Here is a 19,699-nt window from a genome sequence, read left to right as displayed (position 1 = left end):
TTGATAACTACATCTAAAAATAAATATTCAATTGCCAAAACCAGACACATGAAAATAAAACTCAATAACAGACTGTGATTCCCAGTTCCACAATCCATATTTTCAGTAAAGCAGGTTTGAAAGAAAGGAAGAAAGTAAAACCATTTCATGAAATCCATCATGTATGTTCTAAAAAAAAAAAAAAAAGACTATTAAGACTTTATCTTAATTGAGCTGTTTCAATTCAATGACTGGGGGGAGAGGAAGGGGTACATCTTGTTCTAGGATCTCAAGGCTGCTTCAAGCACAGACTTTTGCTCCAATGACCTCTAATAATGTAGGACGTCAGGAGCCATTGCAATGCCCAGAAGTTTGAGATGTAACCAACTGAATTAGATAATTAGAGCAACACATAGTTTTTTGACCTAAGTAAAAACTGAAAAATGATTTTACGGAATATGCTACAGTATTCACTTTTTAACTCCTTCTATATTTCAAAATCAATTATTGTTATTTGTTTCTTTACAAACGCTTAACATAGTTGGCAAGAGCAAATGCAGCAGAGAGAAAATAAAACGGGTTTTCCCGGAGCCATTATATCCATTAGCAAGCACACTTCTGTATTTCCCTCTACTTTATTACTTACCCAGAGGAGGAGTTTTTCAGCATGAATCCGGCATTCACCACCTCTTCCCAGCTCTCCTTAGTTTCGTCTACTCTTAAAGCTAGAAGTATTTCACTAATGAACAAAATGCCTGCATTTCCTTACGCAGTGCAACCTCCTCCGCCCCGTCAACGCTAATTTATGAAGACCGCAGAAACAAAATGCTGCTCTGGGTGGCCCTCTCCATATCCTCCAACAGACTACAGAGAACAGTTAGCATCCTTCCAGGTGACAGGCACGAAAATGAACTTGCTCATGAGCACGTCAGGCAGGCAGCAGGAGGCAGAGATTCTGAGTACAACATTCTGCATGGTTGCGTACATCCTGAAAAGAAAGGCAGAGGATCCTTTTCCAAGACTCCACAAATTACACAAGAGGTGGCCTTTAAATTCTTGCCAAATACATGTTTGGAAAGATGCTGCTGAACCAGCACTGAGCTGACAGGGCGGCATTGTCTACAAATCACGGCTCTGACACCCGAGGACGACCCGCGCTTGCTGCACTCTCCACTCAATAGTAACAAGCACTTACTTCCACGATAATTAAGCATCTCCCTAGTCGGCTTCCTGCCTCCAAGGCAGCCGCTTTCATTTCTCTTGCAGCACACAGCATCATTTTAGAAGACTTGCTGCTATTTAAAGGCTGGAACATTTAGGGGTGTTTCAAAAAAAAAAAAAAATGCATGCTGCCTTGCAGAATGCAGGGCCAGGCGAGCTCCGCTGGGCTTGCGCTGGCTGGGTTTGTGCAGCCAGTCAGATAAATGCCAATTGTTCTCACTCGCACTCCTCTTCACCATCTTTTGTAAAAGGGATAATGGTTTTGCACTGCTACCTAATTAAACCTGGCTTTTGAGCTTTCTAGATACTTCTACCATAAGACTGCTATGATTTCCTTTACATTCCAGAACTTTACATGCTCTTCTTGCAACTGTAAGCCTGCTAGTGGCATAACTTGCTAACTGTTGCTTCCAACGGCAGCAAGGGATAGCACACGTGGCCACAGCTAAGGTCCAAGTGATCCTCATAAAATGGAAGGAAAGCCAATCAGCTGAACCAAAATGCAAACACCTGTCCATCTCAAAAAAACCCTATTGCAATCAAGTATCTTTCAAAGAAAGAATATACTGGCATAAAGAATAATTCTCAGTAGATTCTCATAAAAATCAAATGCTTTCAACATTTCTTTACAACCGCACGGAAATCCAAATAAATCATCTTTCATTCCCAGAACATTCATTCTCTAAAAGGTCAACACACCAACTCCGGCATGATAAAAACTCATTCTTGCCACATTTCATTTGCCTTAGGAAATGGTTTATTACAGAACTGTCTTCCTTAGGATATGTGAACTTATATCTATTGTAGGAGGAAACTAAAAGCTGGCACGAAAACACGATAAATAAAACTGACTTGCAAATGCCCAATCTTTGCCATCAGTATTTCTCTTCTAAGCCATCACATACATTTCTTATATTTTTAATGGGTTTATAAAATCTTACTTTTAAATACAAAGATTTCTTTCTAATTCAAAAGAAATGGCAAGACTCCTATTTCATTTTGAATATAGCAACCACCCAATGTTTTCTTTTCATTTCAAAATATAGATGGGCACATGGGGGAGAAAGAACTCACGGTATAATACTGAAGAGGTCTGAGATGGATGGTTGAGTCAAATAACAATTTTTTTTCAGTCGTGAGGACCTTCCTTATATATTTTTTTCCTATTGCTCCTTTTCCCTCTCCCTCCCTTCTTCCTTTCCCATCTCTTTCCCATCCTTATTTATACCATCTAGCCCCTCTGAGGTACAGTATCAACTTTAGGCTAGTCAGTGCCTAATAAGTGCTTTGCACTTATTAAACTACCAGTCAAAAATAAAGTTGTCCATCCATGTGCGTCATATGACAGATCAATAACACCTGAAAACTAACTCCTTAGGGTTGACTGAAATAGCAAACATATGTTGACAATTATTAGCACGTCTCTTAACGGCAAACTTGCCTAAGCGTCATTAAATACGGTTTAAAAAAAACAATAGAATTAAACAGAAGAGCAATACTGATTTACAGCATGTCACCTCCATCTGTTGAAAGAGCAGGCTATATAAAAAAAATTCCTCATAAGATGTTTAATTTTGCAGCTCTAGATGCTATTTAAGTCCGTGGTAGAGCCATGTAGCTAGAATACTAATCCCACCTAGAGGGCCTGCAGTTTATTCATTGAGTTCAGTTCTATTGGTTGACAGTCTTTTCATCACTCAAGACCTATCACAACCTAACGCACCACCCTTTGGTGATAACGCCATTCCTCCGGAAGTGCTTCTTCCTCTCTTCTAAACCATCCCTGGCATTTCTGCAGTCTCTTCTGAGGACAGACCACACAGCCAGTGCTAGGCATGTTTGAGGAAACAGTCCCTCCCTTCAGGGGAGGCTCCACGTGTGGTGGGGAGACTCAGGAAGGCCCAAAAATGACGGGGATGAGGAGGAGGCTGTCAGGCTGCCTCCCTGTATGCATCCCGTTCTGACAGTAAGCTCCTTAATAATTGGAACCACCTCCTGGTGGGACTAGTTGTAGCACGGCAGGCCAGCCATTCAGAGTATCAAGTCCCCAAAAGTGCTCAAAGTAGAGAGAACCTCTAGGGATCTCCTAATTGCTCAAAACAGCCCTTGTCATTCTGGCTCTGGGTGGCATCTGCACTCTTGCTTCCTCCCTCCTTCCTGAAACTCTCTTCTCTTGACCTCTGTGTCAACCATGCGCTTCTTCGTTTTTTTCTTCCCTCTCTTTTTGCCCACTACTCAGTATCATTAATGGGCTCCATTTAAAAGCTAGTGATCCTAGGGTGGGTATTCTTGGTTTACTTCTCATACCAATTTTTCAGATTCATAATATCCATATATAAAGGGTATTACTCTCAGGATGCACGTGAGCATTGGGTGCATTGGGATAAGACAGCAGGCATGAGTACACTCAAGGGAAAATATTACTATGGAAAGGAGGGTGTTCATTTGGTTGGATCACAGTTGTCTGCAACTGAAAGACAGAATAATGCAATTATTAGGTGGAAACTGCACGGTAAGCAGCACTATCTGGCAATATAACAGGTGCCTGCAGCCTTAAATATCATCTCTATGCTGTTACCTCCAAAGCTCTGGTCATGGCCCTCTCTGCTAAACTCCAGATAAAATATGCAGGTGCTCATTTAACATCTTCCTTATTTATCTGTTTTATATAATGAATTAACATGCAGAAAAATGAAAAAATCAATTTTTAAAGAAATGAATGAGTGGTAAGGAAGTGAGCACAATAAATAATTCAAGGAACTGAATGAAAGGAACAACATAGAAAACTTTCTTTGTGCCAAGGGCAGACAGAGCAGTTTAAAGGTTACACAAGAAGATGTGGGAAGCGGGTGGGGCTAGGGAACACTACAGTTCCTGTTTTGAAAGGATTACAATGCAACATGGTAGATTCACCAAAAAAGACATAGTGTTCCTCAGTAAATATGTCCAGATTCCAAAATGAGATGCTGTCAGATTCTTTAACTGGCATAGCCTCAAATACAGGGCTAGTTCTCAAGGTTTCAGGGTGACAGAAAGAATTCTGCTGATGAATATTCAAATGCCCCAATAATTCAGGGATAAACACTACACAAGCATGTAAATAGTTTTTGGAGTTGTGTGCATAGATTTAGAATGTCTGTAAATATTCCTACTTCAGACTGTAATAGGACACTTCATTTTAAAACAAATATCACAGTGCTTGAATATTAGATTAGCTGAGATAATCAAATAAGGCAAACCATTTTCTTTCCATCCCTTTTTGGCTTTTCTGAATTTCACTCACATTCCATAAAAGTAACATCTCAGACAGAAGGGAAGTCTCACTCTTTCAAGTTAGCCTGAAAGACATACGAATATCTCAGTGCAATGTTATGGATAATTTAAGATTTATGAATCAGCAGATAACTTTTCAAGGCTGGAATTTTCCCCTTCTTTAGTTTCCGTTCTCTCTCTTCAACAAAAAGTAGGAAGGATGGGGAAAAACAGAATTGATAAATCTAGTTCCTGCTCTCCAAATTGTTCACTATCTGAAAAGGGCTGATGGCAACCAAGTAGATTCAAAACGCTTGGGCTGAAATTAACAAAGTGAATAAGGAAGTTACGGATACAAAACATATAACAGGATAAAGTTACATTTAACTTTAGAGATAAGAAAGCAATTTAAAATGTGCCTGTTTGGCCAGAGTAAGGATCAAAAGGGAGAGAACCACCCTCCTAACTAAACAAGTTCAATGAAGAAGGTTACATTTTCACTGGCTTAGTAAAGCTTCAATATATTTTGTACGGCTGTGGGTGAGGGAAAGAACATGAAAATTGGCCGGGGACGCAGCGGCTCACGCCTGTAATCCTAGCACTCTGGGAGGCCAAGGCAGGCGGATCCCTTGAGCTCAGGAGTTTGAGACCAGCCTGAGCAAGAGTGAGACCCACCCCTCCCCACCCCCATCTCTACCAAAAAAATAGAAAGAAATTGGCTGGACAACTAAAAAATATATAGAAAAAATTAGCTGGGGCATGATGGCGCATGCCTGTAGTCCCAGCTACTTGGGAGGCTGAGGCAGTAGGATTGCTTGAGCCCAGGAGTTTGAGGTTGCTGTGAGCTAGGCTGATGCCACGGCACTCTAGCCCAGGCACCAGAGTGAGACTCTGTCTCAAAAAAAAAACATGAAAATTTGGCAGAAAGCTTGATGGGGGTGGGGGAGAATGATGAATGAAGAAGGTATGTAGCAAGTTACCTGGTGAAATTACTGGCAAATAGGAAACTGAATCACTAAATGGCAGAATAAAGGAGAAGAATAGAAATACATGTGAATATATAACTCTTACATTTAAATATGACTAAACCCGTGTAATAAGAAATTAATAAAATGCCAAAGACCTAGGTTTGGAGCTTAAAGTAGGACAGGCAAAGGTTAGAAAGAGTAAAAGGTAGTAAGTAGAAAGGTAAAAGTGAATCAGAATTATTAGAGGAAAATACAAAGCGTTTGAGGTCCAATAAATTAACACCAGAGCACACCAACTCATCAGGGACACTGAGAGTTTCCACTCCTAACACCAGGACATCAAGAGACCAGACTAGACCAATGAAGCAAATGGGTGTTTTTAATTGTACTAATTTGTACACTAATATTCATTTAAAATATATTTAAAAACTTATTCACTGTAAACTGTGATCAACACTGTAAACTGTGATCTAGAACCAAAAAACTAATTATCAAATATGATCTGGTATCAAACAACTTATCATAAAATATAATCTGGGGAAAGGGCAGCATGAGAAATGGATGCCAGAAAGACAACCAGTAAATAAATATCCAGTATACAGGGGGAAATGCTTGTCAATTTTTCCCAAACCGTGCACAAATCCTTCAAGTTACTAATCCACAAAAAAGGTTTCCATAATTAAATAAGAGAGGGACATACTGTATATCACCTTTCTTAGGACATCATCATACATGTTAGTATCATATATTAAAGCTCCCATGTATTCTGCAGTTTGAGCCCGGCATGGTGGCTCACACCTGTAATCCCAGTACTTTGGGAGGCCAAGGTGGGAGGATCGCTTGAGCCCAGGAGTTCAAAACCAGGCTGAGCAACACAGCAAGACCCCTATCTCTACCAAAAAAAAAAAAAAAAAAAATTAGCCAGGCGTGGTGGTACAAGCCTGTAGTCCCAGTTACTTGGGAGGCTGAGTGAGGTGAGAGGATCGCTTGAGCCCATGAGTTTGAGGTTGTAGTGAGCTATGATGATGCCACTATACTCTAGCCCAGGCAACAAAACGAGACACTGTCTCAAAAAAAAAAAAAAAAAAGAAAGAAATCAGTAGTTTGATTTATAATGTTTGCATAGTTGGATTCTGAATAATTTCTGGTTGGAGGGGTTTTTTTTGTCTATATTTTTTATTTTCTAAAATGAGCATGTGTTACCTTCATAATCAGAAACAAAACTTAAGAGAAAAGAAAACCCCATCATTCTGGTTGCTAAAAAAATAAATTATCATTTGAGAATGTAGAATGATGAACATACCCTTGAATACTAATTATAAAATACTGTACTATGTTAAACCTCCAACCAAATCACTAAGTAAGTCAAAATTCAACAGATGTCGGGTCCTTACAGTGAGATGTTCTTGTGCTAAATCCCCTAATTAAAATGAAATCAAAGAGGGCTACATAAACTAGGGAGCAGTAAAGATTATAAGATTAGCAGTATTTGTAGGATTTGAATAATTATTTCATATGGATGATTAACGCAATGACTTGTGTTTCCTCATTGAATGATGCTTTCTTTATATTGAATACTGACATATAAGCCTAACCATACCCACTTTGTCCCAACCTCATAAGTTTGTAGTGACCTAGGAAAATCAGGTGAGGCTGCCCAAAGCACAGGTTGCTATCACTGGTTCCCCTTTCCTGGGATGCATCTACTTTCTGTACTTTTCACACTCCGCCTTCTGCAGAGATTTCAGCTGAATTTGAGGAATGTCACTATGTGGACTCACAGACCAACACTGCGGAGAGCATGACTGAAGTGCTGTGAGGCGTCCACGGCTCAGGGAACTGAAACTGCCTATTTAACTCGGAGTAGTCTGGTAATACCGATTTTCCTCTTTGCGGGCAGAAGGGAAAGTGATGGTCTGAACTGTATGAAGTCAGATTTACATTTAGATAAGCCGTGAAACTTGCCTTTGATCCACATATAATGAACACTCAAAATCACAGCAGAGAATCCGCATCGCTAAGAAAGATTTTTCAGGCGGCCAACATAGGCTGCTTAAGCATGTCACTGTGAGTGACACAGAGGGAACATTTCCACCCTCGAGTCCCTATAATCTACCTGGGAAAAGAAGAGAGGCGTGTGGGAAACTAGAGGGCTCCGTAAGACAGGACGTCACAAATGGCTTTATCAGGGATATCATGGTTTTCTCATTTGAATTTCTATGTCCCAAAAAGAATTTAAGGAAGTGCACTTGGAAAAGCACCTTTAAATGTAGCTTAGAAAAAAAGTAGCAAGTAGCATCAATAAGAACAATGGGTGAACATAAAGTTCCTTCTATGCACAACTCTATTCTCCAAATCATTATCAATCATGATTAGTATCAATAGTAACCATATTTCACTTAGTGGATTTCAAAATACTACCCAAGGACCAAGAACTTAAAAGAAAAAAACACAGAATCACTCTACATTGCCTTAGTATCTCCTTAAATACAGATTGCAGATGGTTCGCGTTTCTGCTTCACTGCACCCGCATTTCTGAGCATGAACTCTCCCCCTCGAGGGCTTCCAGAAAGTGGGACTCTGTCATCCATCTCATTCTCCCACATATGCTCATTCCTTCAGTCCTCACAAGCACCCTAGGAGCTAAGCACAGTTGGCCCTTGAACAACATGGGTTTGAACCACACAGGTGCACTTACATGCTCATTTTTTCCAATAAATATATTGGAAAATATGTTGGAGATTTGTGACAGTTTGAAAAAACTGTATGGCCTAGAAAATACCGAAAAAATTAAGAAAGAGAAATGCCATGAATGCATAAAGTATATGTAGATACTAGTCTACTTTATCATTTTATACCATAAAATATACACACATCTTTTACAAAAAGTTAAAATTTATCAAAACTTACACACACAACACAGACCATACATGGCACCATTGATAGTGAGAGAAATGCAAAGAAGTGTAAAGATGCAGTATCAAATCATAACTGAATAAAATTAACTGTAGTACATCCTGTCCTACTGTAATAATTTTGTAGCCACCTCCTCTTGCCATTGCAGTGAGCTCAAGTGTTGCAAGTCTCCAATTAAAATGCCTTGTGATGCTAATCATCTCTATGTGAGCAGTTCCTCTCTCCAATAAATTGTGTGTCACAGAATAAAGTGATCTCTCGCAGTCCTTGTGCATTTTTCATCACGTTTAGTAAAATATCATAAACTTTGAATAACACCATGGAACCAAAGTGCCACCAGAGATGCTAGAAGTGTTCCCAAGCAGCAGAGAAAAGTCATGACATTACAAGAAAAAACTGAATTGCTGGATATGTACTGTAGTTTGAGGCCTGCAGCTGTGGTGGCCTGCCATTTCAGACAGAACTCATATTGTAAACAGACGATGTAAACTCACGGTATCGACAAATACAGCACAGTAATGTAAATGTATTTTCCGTATGATTTTCTTAATAACACTATTTTCTCTAGCTTATTTTTTTGTAAGAACACAGTATATATTAATAATACTTAAACACAATATGTGTTATTCAATTATTTATGTTATCGGCAAGGTTTCTGGTCAACAGAAGACTATTAATAGTTAAGTTTTGGGGGAATCAAAAGTTATATGTGGACTTTCAACTGTGTGAGGGGGTCAGCGCCCCTGACACCCATGTTGTTCGAGGGACAATTCTATTTCCATTGTATGAAGAAACAGTACGGAGAGGTAAATGGCATGCCCAAAGTCACAGAGTAAAGTAGATCGCATATGACACAAATGCTCACCACGATGTGGGCTTTCTCTCAGTAATACTGGGCTGGTAGTTACAAAATTTATGGCAGAAAACTACTTTGAAAATACATTATAAAAGAATAAAGGCCTCCCTTTATAGCCCGAGTATCACTTCTGAAGTCCAACCCAGGCATGAATCTCTATATCTAGCAGAAATGCATCCAGAGGGATAAAAAATATTAACAGATAATCAACTTTTTAAAAATGCTACAGTGGTCATGTCACTCTGGGAACCTTCAGCGGCTCCTTAACTGCCTCCCTACAATTCTGTGATTTAGGTCTGGAATTCAAGACTCACTGGCACCTGCCCCCAACTGCTTCCTCTGACCTTAACAGAAGGATATAGGTCTGCCCCAGACAAATGACTTCACATTTTTCATAAAGTTCTGCCAGACAACTGAGCCTGAATCCAGAATTCAACAGTCACTGTAAACTGTGAATTAACATAAAGAACACTTTGTCTGAACCCATCATTTTCCACATGTGGTCTCAGGGCCAGAAACCTAAGTCCACCAAAGGTTAAACAGCTAGGGGCAGAGCCCACATTTAAAGCCAGATTTCCTCATTCCCCGACTCTTACCCTGTCTGTTACACCATGTTGCCCTTCCAGAACATGCTTTTTCAATACTCTGCTATCAGCTGTAACCACAGTTAGGCACCAGGCACTGTGCACTATCTCATTTACTCCCTGCCCCAATGTGTAGAAAGACAGTATCTGCCACAGTTTGCACTTGAAGACCCTGCAGCTCAGAAGAGACCGGGTCACTGCTCTAGGGGTTTGATCCCTGCCTGAGCCATGCTCCTGGCATCAGGGCACACTCTTTTCTAAAAATGCCTACCCTTCTGCTACTTACTGAAATTCCAGGATTTATTAGACATGTGGTTGAGCCTTTTTCTCCCCAGTTTAGACTTTTAGGTTCTTGAGGGCATAGATCTGTCCAATCCTTACCCCAAAAGCACCTGAGCTCAGTACCCTTGAAATGCTATCATTAGAAATAAAAGTAGGCCGGGCGCGGTGGCTCACGCCTGTAATCCTAGCACTCTGGGAGGCCGAGGTGGGCAGATCCTTTGAGCTCAGGAGTTCGAGACCAGCCTGAGCAAGAGCGAGACCCCATCTCTACTAAAAATAGAAAGAAATTATATGGACAGCTAAAAATCTATATAGAAAAAATTAGCCGGGCATGGTGGTGCATGCCTGTAGTCCCAACTACTCGGGAGGCTGAGACAGGAGGATCCCTTGAGCTCAGGAGTTTGAGGTTGCTGTGAGCTGATGCCACGGCACTCACTCTAGCCTGGGCAACAAAGTGAGACTCTGTCAAAAAAAAAAAAAAGAAATAAAAGTCACATGCTCTCAGCCAAAACAGAATAGAAATTAACCAATAAATTAACAGAATGTATATCGTAATCAAAATTGTAATTATGGTTATCTCCTACAAATCTGTGTTGAAGGAGACAGGCCAAAAACAAGTCAACAAAATAGTTTAACAGATTTCAGCTGCATCTTTCTCTCTGAAAAAGCCTTCACAACAGCAGCGAATGAAAAATAATGGCAGTTTGACCTTCTCTCCTCCTATTCACTCACCAAAAAGCATGAAAAACAGGCATAAAAGCAAGCAAATCACTTAAAAGATCACCAACAAGTGACACAGTTAGAACTGGATTAGACACTGTCACAGTGAAATAACTAAAAGGTAAACTAATGCACGATAGAACCAGCCATTAAAAATGCTAGCAAAGTATGAATAAACAAACACATTCTCGCAGGACAACGGAAGGCAGGGTGATTAATATGGCACGCGTGGGAGAGACAACAGAAACCAGAAATTTAAAACAATTACCATAAAATTAATTATGGCCAAAACAGAGACGGGGTCTCGCTATATATTGCCCAGGCTGGAATGCAGTGGCGCCATCATAGTTCACTCCAACTTCCAACTCCTGGGTTCAAGCCATCCTTCTGCCTCAGCCTCTAAAGTAGCTGGGACTACAGGCACAGGCTACCATGCCTGGCTAAGTTTTTAAATTTTTTGTAGAGATAAGGTCTTGCTATGTTGCTTAGGCTGGTCTCAAACTCCCGGGCTCAACTGACCCTCCTGTCTCGGCCTCCCAAAGTCCTGGGATTAAAGGCATCCATGCCAGCCAATACCCTCAAATAATTTTTCCCCCATACAAAAGTCTCTCCTTTGCTGTCCCCTTTTTCAAAATTGTTTTTTAAATCAATGCTTCTTATTGAAATTTTTAAAAACTGAAATAGTACAGAAGTGAAAAGTACATATCTCCTCCAAACTGTCCCAACCCCAACCCCAATGGTACCCCTCCTAATAGCATGTGTACTCGTAGAGACATTGCATGTGGGCTGGGTGCAGACAGTAAGACGGGGGACAGAGAGGATCATAGAGCAGCTCACATCTGAAAAGACTTAAGGACTTACAGAAAGAAACGCAAAGAGGTGGATGACAAAGACAAAAAATCTGCTTCTGTTCAGAAGAGGCAGAGGATTTCCCCATCCAAAGCTGACGTAAAATACTTGATGAAATACTTCAACTTCACATCTCACACATTTTGAATCCTTTTTATAGATCCTGATTCTCAAAATAGGAGCCCTATACAAATAACTCTGGCAACTTGTCAAAAAAAATTAAGACAGGTGCAAATATGTCTTCCTCCTTAATGCACACCATGTCCCTCCAGGTTTTTTTAAGATTAGTTATGCACCTATACAGACATGCATATACGTTATGCATAACCTTCAAATAAAATGATTTTTAATCCATTCCCCCAAACTTAAAAATCTTAGATTTCTGAATGAGGCTTTCCTCACAAAATCTATTAACTTGATCGTTTAAACTTTCATTTACAAACTAAAAAAAAAAAAAAGATAGGCAAAATGCAAACCAACCAAGTATTCAAAGATAAAAGGTTGTGGCAGGAAGTCTTTTGCTTTTTGGCCACATTTTTCATTTTTGTGGCAAAGTGAAATAAATCCTCTAACTAATGGTAAATTTGATCTTAAAATGTAGTCTTGTGTGTTTGCAATAGTGCTCACTTTAAAAACGGATCACTTTGTCTATTCGGTAATGTTTATATGGTGCATGCAAACACAACTCTCTTATTTAAAACTTCACAGTAACTTCCCTCTGGTTTCAAGGTAAAATCAGAATTTCCCCAATGCAAGATAAATTCCCCTAATTAGTAGCCCAATCTTTCCATGCTTTCCCCACCATGCTCTCTGACTCTTGACCTCAAAGGGAAAGGAAATCATTTGCAATTCCTTTAATTCACCAGGTTTTCATGAGACTTCATGAGAAACCAAGTGGTAACTTCTGCTAGAACACGACCCCATACAATTCTCTTTCCTCCTACTCTTGTTTCTTTCTTACCTATCCCTTCATCTCCTCTTTAACTCTTAATCCTCCTTCAAGATTACAGTGGGCATGTTGTCCTTCAGGAAGCTTTCCACTCCTTCCCTACCCCAGGCCACCCCCCCATGTGACCCTTTTCACAGCATCCCTGGGGATTAATATTACTTGGGAATTTATGACGATGAAAAAAAAAATCAAGATTTTTACTTCAGAAATCAAAATTTCCACTTCCAGAAAATCATGATTTCACTGTGTGTTATTACCTTCTAACACCAGATCTACTGCCAAGAAAAAGTGAGGAACTGTCTTTTTGAAGTTTTATGGCAAAACTGCAGTTAAAATAAGTTTAAAGAAAGAATATGTTGGAGTAAGAAAAATTCTTTAATGGAGCACAAGTGCAAGAAAAGGCCATCTAGTGTTCTAACAGTCATGGGTATAAATAAGCATAAAAGATACACAAATCAAAACAACAATGCATTATTTTATACCTATTAGAAAATATTTTCAGAATGTCAGTACTGACTGTTAACAGTTAAAATAGACATCTTTATGTTGCTAGAGACAACAGAATTTCGTAGAACCCTTTCAAGGAAATAGAAAAACGCTGGTGGGTAAACCAGAAAATACTCATATTGTTGAGCTCTGTAATATCTCTTCCAACATCTGGAATGAACAGTTGCCCCAGAATGGAAGGGATTTTCCTCTGCACCAGCTCTCAGGGATCTTTCCTCCTCAGCAGGTCCCAGGAGCTGTGTTGGCTTTGCCTTTCCTTGTGTAGCTGTAATAGCCACTCTTTCTCCCGACGTCCTCAACACTCTCCCACATCCTAGATTCCCCCCAAAACAATCATAGAACACATCTTGATTTTCCGAAGTCTTCTGATGCACTACCCTCCGAGCCCTAAGTGCTCAGGCCAGGGACTGTGCCTTATTTGGTTTCAGGATACTCAGCCCTTAGTGGAGGCTTAATCATAAATGTCAACCACATTTGAATATGAAAACAGGTGGTACAACAAACACTGAGAAGTAATTTCACAATCTGTAAGAAGGAAAGCCTATCGTACAAAGATGTTCACTGCAATGCCATTTATTTAGGTTTTAATTCATTTATGTTTTCATCAAAGTAATGCATACGGTAGTTAAAGGCAAATAGTGTCATAGCCACATAAGGAAAAAAGCAAAAAAAGAATACACCTTCCCTCCATCTTCTCCACTCCTAGGAACAGCCACTTTCAACTCATAGCACTGTTTCCTCCAGTATTTCCATATTCCTAATTAGCATGCTCAGACTTCTATTTCTTCACGTTCCAGTCTTAGCTATTACCTGCTGAAGTCCTGTTGTGGACTTTCCTTGCCCCATTCTATGTACATATGTATGTATACACATGTGTGTGCATATATAACAGTTATATCACATAGGCATACATATCAGGATTTGTATTATTATGGCTATATTTGGTCAGTTGTTTACTTTCTTTTTCATGAATTTAATAACTACTTCATTTTTTCCCATTTGCTCAGTTTCTATACGCCCACTCTTAATTCTTCCTAAACTCTATAAAGAGAAGCAAAAAATTCTTCTTGTTATTGTTTTCCACATGGTCAAAACCAACAGGTTCCCTGTCAATTCCATCTCTCTTCCCTGAAGACCCCTCTCCTGGAGCTCTTCTCCAGCCCCCAGTCCAGCCATGGATCTCTGGGTCTACTGCACAGGCCTTCCTGGGACCAGCCCCCGATCCCTCCCCGACAGTCCTTTCCCTTCTCTCCCTATCTCATTTCTTCTTTCTTAGTTTACTCTCCCATTTGGAGAGACCATTATCTTCACCCAGCAACTGCCTAAGAAGGGTACATGGGTGGTGAAAGTTTTGATTTTTGGCATGTCTACCCTTAAACAGACTGCTCATTAGCTGGGCATAGAACTACAACTAGTAAAACTTTTACCATTAAAATTTTCAAGATCACTACGGTTTGAATATCTGTCCCCTTCAAAACTCATGTTGACATTTAATCTCTGAGGTGGCAGTATTGAGAGATGGGGCCTTTAAGAGGTGAATGGATATGGAGGGCTCTGCCCTCCTGAATGGACTGATCCATGCATGGATTAATGCATTACCATGGGAGGAGAACTGGTGGGTTTTATAAGAAACAAACAGACCTGAGCTAGCACATTAGCTCACTCAGCCCCCTCGACATGTGATAGGACACCCTGCACCATTGCAGGACTCTTCAGAGTCCCCCCCAGAAAGAAGACGCTTACCAGATGCAGCCCCTCAACCTGGGCTTCTCGGCCTCCGTAACTGTAAGAGATTTCTTCTCTTTTTAAATTACCCAATTTAGGGTATTCTGTTATAAGCAACAGAAAACAGACTAATACGAAGATATTACTTCTTTATCTTCTAGCTCTTAACTATTAGAATTGAGCAGTCCAATAATATTCTGACTCTTGCTCTTCTATATGTAATATGTTCTATTTCTGGAATTTTTTAGGATCATCTCTTTAATACTGGAATGCCTTTGTGTTGGTCTTTTTATAGTGCTTGTATTGGACACCCAGTGGGTCTTTTCAATATAAAAACTTATCTCTTTCACTTGAGTGAAATTTATTTCATTATTTTAATTTTTCTTCCCATTCTTTGTTCTTTCATTCTGTAAATGTTCTATGTGTTGGATACTGTACTTCCCGAACAGTTTCTTATCTTTTCTCCCCAACCCTCTGTTTCTTTTTCTTTCTTTTAGGTATTTGGGAGGATGTTTAGGACTTCCCTTTCCAACCAGAACATTTAATCTTTCACATTGACTCTTGTGCTCAATTTTGAAGAAATTTTGTGTTCTCTGTTTATTCTATTAAAAAAAAAACATCATTTTATTCTTGCTTCATGAATGCAATATTTTCTCTCATCCTTTTAATAAACCCATTTTTTAGGTTTTCTTTTTTTCTTCAGTATCTGTATTTTCCCCAAATTTACTTTTCTTCCGCTTTCATTTGAATGCTATCCTTCCCGTGGAAGGTTTTGTCCATGTGTCTGCTATCATTGACTGTCCTTTTATATCCAAAATTGAGGCATTAAAATAGCAGACTGAAGCTCTGTGCGGAGGCAGGGCCTGCTGACCACCACATAGACTTCATGGAAGTAGACTAGGTAAGGGCCCAGTTGGTTTACTTGGAGAAACTGGACAGACGGGGAAAATGTGACTTCTTAGCATCTGCTTTGCCTCTAAACTTTGTATCTACACCCAGAGAATTTCCTTGCCTTAAACACAGTCTGCCTTTCATGATAGAAGCTCAAAATGTCATATCGTCACTTAACCCAGCCATTCACACAGCTGGGGTGCAGGAACGCAACCTGCCCCTCAGCCAATGAGACGTGCACATCCCGGACTCTGAACTGAAAAGCGGTGCCTGGAGAAAGCAGGAAGGAGGTGAATCCATTACACGGAAGTTGGTGGCAGCAGCAGTGACAATGGTGCACAGAGGCACCTCAGTAAAGTGCTGATGGTGGCGACATGAAGCTAGATAGCCAGCACCACCCCGGCTTTCTTGCGGGACAGAGTGTTGTCATGGCCACCTGGCCTGCCTTATTCTTGCCCATCTGCCAAACCCAGTTCTACAGCCTTTCTGGTGATTCTGCAAGCCACTAACTATTGTTTCCATAAATTCTTTTCCGCCCTAGATCAGAGGGGTTTTCCCTTCTAACCGGGGACTCACAAATGCCAGCATTTGTAGCTCATTTGTATGATACACTTCAGTCTCCCTGGAGAACAATGGTCCCATTTCCTGCCTGGCTGCCAAGATTCTGGGAACCAAGCTCAGCAAAAAATGTTTCAAATAATTCCTCCCTGTTTCCAGAGCCTCTGTGATTACACTGTAGCTAGGAAAGGACCCAAGTGTCTACCTAAAACCAATCCACCCCTCGGTCTGATCTTCCCAGCTACTGGGGACCTCCAATCCTGGAGTTGTATGGGGTCAGCTTTTTCTGGAATCCCTCAGTGAAGCCACTCAGATTCTACTCTTTGCACAGCACTAAATTAGTTATAATCCATCCCCCTCTCTCTGGCGATGAAAACTGTGTTGGTAATTCTAATCTGCTCCTGTATCTTTTCCTCTTATGTGTCCTTGTATATCTGTATCTTTTTATATTCCTTGAATAACATTGACACAGGGCTCGAGGAACAAAAGGAAATAACTGCATGTGTTTAACTGGAGATTGCCACGCTATTAGTTTAAACTGAAAACTTCTAATTATGAAATATCTGAAACATGCAAGAACATAGATACCCATCATCCAGATTTAATAAACATTAGTCTTCTGCCAAATTTGCTGAAATAAAACAGAAATAAAACATTACAAATACAGCTATCCTTTTGCAACTTTCTTTTTTCACCGGAAACTGTTATCAAGATTTCTCCACGTCGCTACAAAAAATATATGGATCCTTTATAATAGATTATGTATGTTTTCCCATTCTTTGTATATACTAGAATTTGCTGATGGATGTGTAGATTATTTCTCATGTTTTGCTATTACAAACAGTGACAGAATGAACCTTCCTTTCACGTCTTCTTTGGGAACACATGTGCAAGCCTCTCTAGGGGACTCTAGAATGGGAACTGCTAAAAGCTTAAGCTGGAGCATCTTTCATCATTAGAAATGTCAAACTGTTTTTCTAAAGTTGTAACAATTTCACAACCCAACAGCAATACATAGGGCACCTCTTACTGCCACAACTTTGCCTTTAAATTATTACCAATATGAAGATATAAAATTTACCTTGTTGCTTTCACTGGCATTTCCCTGTTAGAAATTTTTAACTTATTAGTTTTATATACTTAGGTCTTATCCATTTTTCTAATAGGTCTTTGTCTTCTTTGTTATTGATTTGTAGAATTCCTTTATATACTATGGATACTAATCCTTTCTTGGCCATGTGTGTCTGAACTGTAGCTTGTCTTTACCTTTGGTTAAGGTGTATTTTCTCTTATACTTGCATTTGACAATTTTAACATGGTCAAATGTATAGTATGGGCTTTTTGTGTTTTGCTGAAAAGGGTCTCCCAATCTCCAATATCATACAGGTGTTTTCCTATATTTTCTTCTAAAAGTTTGAAGGTTTCCCTTTGAAATGTATGTCTTTAATTCTTCTAGAATTTATAGAAATATAATTTTATTTTTATCATACTGTCCCATCATTACTTCTCAAATAGCCACCAATACTTCTGAATTACTGCCTTGTATACAATGATGAAGCAAGTTCCCATGCATGTGGAGGTCTCTTTTTGTGGTCTCCCTTCTGCTCTGTCAGTCTGTTTGTCTACCTGTGTGTCAATGCCACCTCAATGCAAATGCTACCGCATTATAACAAATCCTGCTGACCTTATTAATTCAACTTCTTCAATTAATTTAGGATCAATCTGTCAAGTTTCATGTCAAACACTCTTTGTTTTGTTTTTGAACTGCATCAAATTTATAAATTAACTTAGGTAACTTTAAAATTATTTTTCAATATTGAGATTTCCCATAAACATATATAATATAGCTCCTATTTATTTAGATCCGCTTTAAGATAAAAACTTTAGTTCATAAAGCCACTGAATATCTTTTGTTAGATTTATTATGAGGTACATGATGATATATTATTGTGACTAGGATCTCACATGTAACTGCATTTTCTAAGACACTGTTGCTAGTGTACTACAAAGCTATTGATTTGTTTACTTCATAGCCAGTAATTTTATGAGAATGAATATTTTCAATTCTTATTAGAGTTAATATTTCGATGGTTCTTTAATTTTTCTAGTTAGATATTCATATCATTTTCAAAATAATAATTTTCCCCTTTGGTTGCCTTATTGAGTTGGCCAGTAGTTAACATGGCCTAAATTTAAGATACAATGTTAAATCAAGACGTAGATATACTATATTCTACTCTATGAGCATATATTTACATATGCAAAAGCACAAGGACTTTGGAGGAACATGGGGAAATGAAAATAGTTAATTTTTTGGAAGGAAGAATTTTCCTTTTTATAAATATTTGCCATACAGTGGTTTTCCAAAAAATATAATTACTTTGGAAGTAATATGCAGGAAATTACATATACTCCATAATTTTTATTAAAAGTAAAGAGAGATCAGTAAGAAAGTCATAAAAACGTGCCAAAATATTTAAAGGAGGAATAAATCTTGCCATATTTGGGTATCTATTTGTGCAGTGATAAAGGATTTGTCAGCTAGCAAACCAAATGACTACCACATACACTTCACCACCTTCACTAAAGCAAATGGCAGGGATTCCATTATAGAGTATATTATTATATTTCTACTGTATGACTTCAGTATGAAAAAGAGATAGATTACAAAATGCTATTAATTTTGGCTTGATTACAAAATTAAAGAAAGATGGAACCTTCAGTAAAATCACTAGGCAGGCCTACCCATACCCTTCCCAAAACCAAATTCAGGCTCACTGTAATTTAAAGCACATATAGAAAATGACTTCAAAAAGTATCCTGTAAGACTAGGTCTTCCAGGCTTTGCAAATTAATAAGAAGAAACAAACAAATATAGCAGGCTGACCCAACTGAAAAGGTTGTGTAATGTAAGTAAGACAAAAATTGAGTCATATAGTGAAGGGAAAATTGTCAGAGAGATAAAGTGAATTAGTATAAACATAAAAATGAGACACTAACATAAAAATGAAAATTTTCAAATAGAAACTTCAAAAGAGAAAATATGAACAAATAGAAAGAATCAAAGTTCTTTAGGAGAAGGCTCATTTTTCCACATTCTCATCAACAACTTTAAAAATTTGCCAATCTGATGATGTGAAAACCAAGTGTTCTTTCTAGGGACAGAAAGAGAAGACTTGGTTCAGAGGATGAAAGGAAAAAACAAAAAAGGTATCTTTTAATTGAGAAATTAAAGTATGGAAAAATACTGATAAAAAACTGTCAAAGTAAACAGTACTTATTTTAGAATTAAGTAAACAGCTACGCTGATTAGAGAAAGGGGTGAGGAAAAGGAAAGAAAATGTCAAGGACAAGCACGGATGACAACATCGAGGACAGGGAAGACGACTGCTGATATTTCTGAGTGGAGCACCTGCTGGAACAAAAGCAGGCCTCCATGTAT

General features: G+C 39.0%; 1 protein-coding gene across 2 annotated transcripts in view; it reads right to left on the bottom strand.

Annotated features, from left to right (window-relative positions):
• The window catches only part of SIPA1L1 (signal induced proliferation associated 1 like 1), a 355,295-nt gene that overhangs the window by 141,934 nt on the left and 193,662 nt on the right, over positions 1-19,699 (bottom strand). The window contains exon 1 of one of the 2 annotated variants that reach the window (XM_069488458.1): positions 626-1,253. The exons of the other annotated variant lie outside the window; for it this stretch is intronic. The gene's annotated coding sequence lies outside the window, so the exon portion shown is untranslated. Of the gene's footprint in view, positions 1-625; positions 1,254-19,699 lie in introns of those variants that run through there. 2 annotated transcript variants of the gene reach the window in all.

Source organism: Eulemur rufifrons, chromosome 2 (genome assembly GCF_041146395.1).
Source record: "Eulemur rufifrons isolate Redbay chromosome 2, OSU_ERuf_1, whole genome shotgun sequence".
Taxonomy (NCBI): domain Eukaryota; kingdom Metazoa; phylum Chordata; class Mammalia; order Primates; family Lemuridae; genus Eulemur; species Eulemur rufifrons.
The sequence above is the reverse complement of the archived record's forward strand: the minus strand, read 5'-3'. Positions and strand labels throughout refer to the sequence as shown.